General features: G+C 41.7%; 1 protein-coding gene across 1 annotated transcript in view; it reads left to right on the top strand.

Moving 5' to 3' along the window:
• The first annotated feature begins 828 nt into the window (after positions 1-828).
• Positions 829-6,000, top strand: part of KCNIP1 (potassium voltage-gated channel interacting protein 1) — a 100,851-nt gene continuing 95,679 nt past the window's right edge. The window contains exon 1 of the mRNA XM_019620353.2: positions 829-864. The gene's annotated coding sequence lies outside the window, so the exon portion shown is untranslated. The remainder of the gene's footprint in view (positions 865-6,000) is intronic.

The raw sequence follows: 6,000 nt of genomic DNA, 5'->3' as shown, positions 1-6,000 counted from the left end.
AGTGGCTCTGCTGTTCGTACATTCAGGTCACAGTGGGTATTTCTTCACCCTAAAATCTTTTATAAGAGATTATTTCACTGGGTGTGGTTTTAGCAGGCTTTCGGTGCAAGGTTTTTAAGGTAAAAATCAAAAGTGAGTTTTTTAGCCCCATTTGTCCAGCAGCCCGGGTATATGCAGGGCAAGGACATCCCCATGTGTGGGCTGTGATTCTGGCATCAGAAGACAGTAGCTGAGATGCTTATATATAAACTGTTCACGTTTTGTTTTACGTTTAGACTGATTCTTCTGGAATGTGTTAATGGCTCTTCTTGTCACAGCTCCTCTTGTCACAGCTGGGTGGAAGTTTGCTATTTGCAGTAGTTATGTGACAGAGGAGCATGACACACCACTGTGCAGTGCACAGTGTGCTTCTCCATGTCCCTGAGGCTCACTGTGCCCCTTATCCAGGGACTTCCAAAGCAGCATACTGTGCTGTGTATCTCTGGGTCATATTGATGCCCTGGGCAGCCACTTGTGTTAGAAATCTGTGAGAGCTAGGGTGCTCCACGGGGAGCACTTACACTGGAAACAGCAGCCTGTCATCTCTCCTAGGACAGTCCCTGCTACCAAGGTTATTAAATCACTGTTAATGAATTTACTGTGTATGGGAACTGTTGAGTCACAGCCTGACCCACTGATTGAGCACCTGGGGAAAGGACCCGGTCAGCCCTGGGAGCACAGGTGAAGGCAATTCAGCTGCGTGATAGGAGGGGCTGCACCTCTCTTAGACCCTATTTAAGGGCTGACTGCCAGGGCAGAAAGATCTCTGGTTGGAGATCTCTCCCCTGTGGAGTTTCCCCTGAGTGCCTAGATTTTCTGAGATAGGTGAGCACTTTTCCTTTCTAACACCCTTCTGTTAGTGCTAGTCCCTTTGCTACTGCACTCCTGTATTGCTCCTCTGCTGCATTGACCTTTCTGACTGTAATACTATGTAACAGGAGGAAGTTTTCTCTATGTCATTTTCTGAACAAATTTCCTATGAAGAAAACTGCTAGGAGACTGAAGGGCATTTCTGTAGAGGCTCAGCTGGCTTCTCTAGATAGCTAGAGGTCCCAATGAGTGCTTCCATTATAGGGACAGAGGTTTGCCATGAGGCTGGTGGTTACCTTTCTCCTCCTTAAAAGTTTGATTAAAATGGCTCATAAAGCATTAAAGCATCTTTCTTAATCTGCTTGTCCTGTACCCAGTCATGTGTTAAGCCACGCTCTGTTGCATTGCAAATCAGCAGGGGAAGGGAGATCTGAAGAGTTGAGCAAAGCTAAATTAACAGACAACGCAGTACTTGGTAATAAAACCAGCAGGTGCTACGCTTTGCCCTTTGGCAGTGCAACCTTCGATAATTCAATTATCTGGATGAAAAAGGCTATGAAAAAAAAGTGTAGTTAAATAATTTTTCATATTACAAGAAGTTATTTTAGTGCAAGTGTGGTGAAATTTTTCAAGGATGCGTTACTGACAGAATTTTGTTAAGCTTCAAACTGTAACCCCAAACATGCGTTCTGTTTTCTTGCAGGTAAGTCTGGCTTGGTGTGTTTGAACTGTGCACTTTGGGAATGGGAGTGAACAAAGTAAGCCTTCCCCAAGCTGTTCCGGCCTGTTAACAAGGTCAGAGTGCTGTCTTATATTTTTGAGCTCTAATATGTAAATTAAAATGAAGCTGGACTGGATGATGTAACTGCAGATAGATTCAGGTATGCGGACTCAATGGGATCTCCCTGTTGTGTCAGATGTGAATGCCACATAACAAATATGTGTTCTTGAGAATTATTTTGCGTGCTGTTTCTCCAGTTCATTCTTACTCCAAGAGTGGATGGAGATAATACAAAATACACTATTGATATCTTATAGGGCGATGCAACTCTATAAAACTTTCTTAGTGAACATTGAAATGGGTTCTCCTACTACAGCAGATCTGCTGATGTAAAAATGTGTCTGCTTCTGAATAGAGCCAAGTTAACAGGTCTCACACTGAAAAGCTTACTTTGTAGATCATCCAGAACTGATTCTCTCTCACTAATCAACTGGCAATAGGATCTTGCTTTAGTCAGTAAGATGCAGCTGTTGAACTGGCATGCTTTGCTTCCCACCTGAGCCTTGCTCTGTGACAACTCCTGCTAGCAGAAAAAAGCCTCCTGACCTTGCAAGCTTCCTTGCATCGGAATGAGCGGACTTTGTTGAGATGCTGTTACTTTTATTGTATGATGTTTTTAAACTTTTTTCATCCTCTCTCCTCCCATTACCTCCAAGAATAGTTCAATTCGTCTCTCATCGAATTCAGGTGTTGGCTTTCTTTTGAAGTGTTGTTTGGATAAATCAAATGATGACTTCTTCAGATGCTTGTACTGTCCTCCTGATTCCTCTTTGTGTTCCTATTTTGCGGTATTTCACACACGTTTTGTGATACCTGTACATATGTGTCGCTGCAATGCTAGGTAACAGGACAGATACTGTATGGTCAAGATAAAGAAAATAGCACACAACGATCCTTCTTTTGCAGTCATCTCTGAAGCTTTAAGTTGTTTGCTTTGCAAATATAGATTTTTTTTTTGATACTTCATCTGGACTCAAATATAAGCTACTTGCTGTCCTCATATTTATTGATTAGTTTTGCAGCTGCTCTCTATTATATGAATTTCATTATCCCATCTCAATTACTGTTTAGATCAACCAGCAAAGTTTTATATAAATGCTAAACAACTTCTTTATGCTTGGCTTCTTCCTTTCCCCTCTCCTAATACAGATGTATACCACTGATTCTGTCATCACATGTGAAAATTTTCAGTGCCTTTTCATGCCCAACATGCTGAGCCTTTGGCACCCAGTTGCTGCCTCCTCCACACTCTTAGATATCCTTACCGCTCTCTGCCTGGGGAGTTCTGCAACAAGGAGCAGCCTCCACCTACTTGAAACTATTTATTCATTGCCCCCAGGAGCAGTAATTATCACAATAAATCAGGCAGATTGCATGTTATCAATGGAGAAAGCATACTGCCCTGTGACAAGGCTTGTGGTATTTCCTTTTATTTTAAAGCACTCTGAATCTATTAATGGAAGAGGGTTTAGATGGGGAAGTGCCATCCGTCATGTCTCATTGCAATAAAAGGCTGACTTGTATTTCAGCATCTGTTTGACATGAATAAATGTCTCTTTCAGGGCTTTTTAGATATAAACATCTAAGATGTTAATAGATGTGAATATGAATACTGATCAGTAAAATACTGCCTTAAAAATAAACATCAGGTGAAGCTCAGGTTTAAAGAAATGTACACAAAATTACCTTCTGCAGAGGCACTGAATACAAAATGAAGATGCAGGACACAGCATGTGGAATAGTCATTACTTTGGCTGCTGAAATGATGCTGGGGGGTTGAGGAGTGAAGTCAGAAATGACCACTTTTGAAAATGTGGTTCATATGTTGCTTTTGCTTACTCCAGTGTGTATCAGAAGTCAACACTATGGCCAGTTTTATTGGGTTTTAGGATTTCATTTTTAAAAATATACCTCTTCTTAACATCTCTCATGCAGAACAGTCTGCCTTTATTGTCCTCAGGAGGACTATGATACACAAAGAAAAGTACTCTGCCTTCAACAAACTGCATTCTGAATAGCAGAAGTAGGATTGGCAGTCATCTGAAGTAGTAACTCTTTTGTGTGGTGTCTATAGAGAGCTGCAGTGCCCCCTTAGAGCTTGATTGGCTGTGAAACAAGGAGCGCTGATAAGTGTATGTGGGATTCCTTCCTGTGAAAGGAAATTGTTGCAGAAAGCATCTTCTCCAGTTCACCTAGTGGGATGTGCTCTGAGGATCAGCTGTGGCGTTGCGCTCTGAAATGTACTGTGGCAGCCTGTAGGTTGTGCTTTATACCTTTACAGTGCTGGCAGAATCCTCCCTGTCACTGTCTCTGTAAGAAAGGGAACAAGCCAAAACCTATTGCTCTTGGATAAAAGTAGGGAGGGAGGCTTGTGAGGAGACTTCTGATTGGGAGGGTATTGAGATATCAGTAGTGGAAAAGCAACAAGAGAGCAGAGAGAAGAGGTTGAGTGAATTCCTTCTTTTGAGGTATTTGTAACTTCCATAGAAAAATGAGTCAGTTTACTTCTGTTTAATATTGAATCAGCATTTGTAAAGACTGTGTTTATTCAGCGTGCGCTGTTGTTAAGGGAATGGAGTGCAGAGCTGTAACACATTTAAACGTGTTTTCAAACATTTTTCTTAGCTGCGTTTGTCTGGAGGACTGGGATTAACAGAGGAGCCTTGCAGGGTGCGAGGCACACCTTCATCTTAAGCCTTTCTACTTGATTAAGTGATAGCCCAACATGAGTATGGGTAGGTTTTATGAGAGATTTCTTTGAGTGTGATGTGACCTAAATGGTATTTGTAATACTATTTTTTCCAAAGGAAATCATTAACGCAGTTGAAAGGGGAAGAAAATAAAGATTGTAAAAACATATTTACTCTTTAAACATTGCAGTTCTGGAACCCAAATTTACTCCTTAGCCCTAAGGTAGAGGGACACTGGTGGGTTGACCATAGTCCTGTTTGCTGTGTGTGCTGAGCACTTGTTTTTAACTATGGTTCTCAAGTACCTATGTGCTAGGAGACCGATTGTGCCGGTGTTCACGTATGTCTTTGATTTTGAATGAAATGAAATATGAGGCAGAATTGTTTCTCAGCTTTAGCCACAGAGTCAGAATTTCACGCTTTTCCTGCTGTAGATTTGTATATTTGTCAGGCATGGTCTCGAGAGCATCCATAGGATGCTGGATGCTGAAGAGCAGTGCACTGAAATCTCAGAGCAGGCTCAGCCATTGCGGTCCTTGAAATGTCAGCCAGCTGCCTGCAGCCCTGTTTGTTCCAATGATGGAAAGCAGTACCTACATCAAGGTGCCTGGGCAGCCTGTGATTTATGAAGCCCACAGCATGGTCCTGGAAATAAGAAATGTCTGCAAGACAAAGCGTATTATTCATAAGATTTCTGTTAAGTAATTTATGTAAAAATTGAGGACTTGTGTTGCAACCTCATTTTATCATTTGTTCTTTGAACGTTTTTTTCCCTGAGGTGGAAGTGGGATGCTTGGTAGTGATTTATATGATGAGAAGTTCACAGGCTTTTCAAATATTTCTTCCCAGTTCACAGGTGCACATTGAGTGCCATGTCATGGAGATTGAGCTCAGTTATTGCCAAACCCAGAAGCAAACTTGTTTTGTTCTGATATTTGTTGTGATTAGAAATTGTCAATACATGTCCTTCTCAAATGCTGTCTATGTTTTGCAGAACTTCAGTCCCATTCATGAGGGGATGAGCATTAAACCAAACTTCCTGTGGGAAGAAGGACTTCCTGTAGGGAGATAACAGTTATTCAGTTCACGGTACCATTTCCAGTCTTCTCAGTAGAATGAGGCTGCCCCATATGCCACCCTCTCGTGGCAGTGCTTTCCATCCTGATAAAGAATGTATATTCCTTCCAGTAACATGAAAACTGTGATCTCTGATTTTGTTAGGGTCATGAATCTGCTAGCTCAACTTTGTCTTCAAGTGGGTTTCTGGATTTCAGATATCCTTTAGTATCTCTTCTTTTCACCTTTGTTGCTATCACTATTGAAAAAGGTTGAAAATAGTGTATATAGGACTAAAGGTTTCTGTGCCACTGTATCCTGTATGGCAGCATCCTTAGAACCAACAGATACCTGCGATGCTGAACTCCATCGCAGTGCTGCCCTTGGTAGTTCAGCCATAACATTACATCACATAAAGATGGACAATTCTGAGGTGTAGCTGACCACTTGCTCTTGGCTCTTGAGCTGTTCTTGTGTCTGAATCACCAACGTTTTGCTCCCAACAAAGGAGTATTTTGCCATTGGGCAAACATAAAGATTGAGAAGACAAATGCTCTACACCAAGGAAAGCACTGTGCCTTGTGCTGTCTGCAAAGTCTCAGACCACAGGAAGATTCTTCAGTT

The sequence above is a fragment of the Meleagris gallopavo genome, chromosome 15, assembly GCF_000146605.3.
Source record: "Meleagris gallopavo isolate NT-WF06-2002-E0010 breed Aviagen turkey brand Nicholas breeding stock chromosome 15, Turkey_5.1, whole genome shotgun sequence".
NCBI lineage: Eukaryota > Metazoa > Chordata > Aves > Galliformes > Phasianidae > Meleagris > Meleagris gallopavo.
The sequence above is the reverse complement of the archived record's forward strand: the minus strand, read 5'-3'. Positions and strand labels throughout refer to the sequence as shown.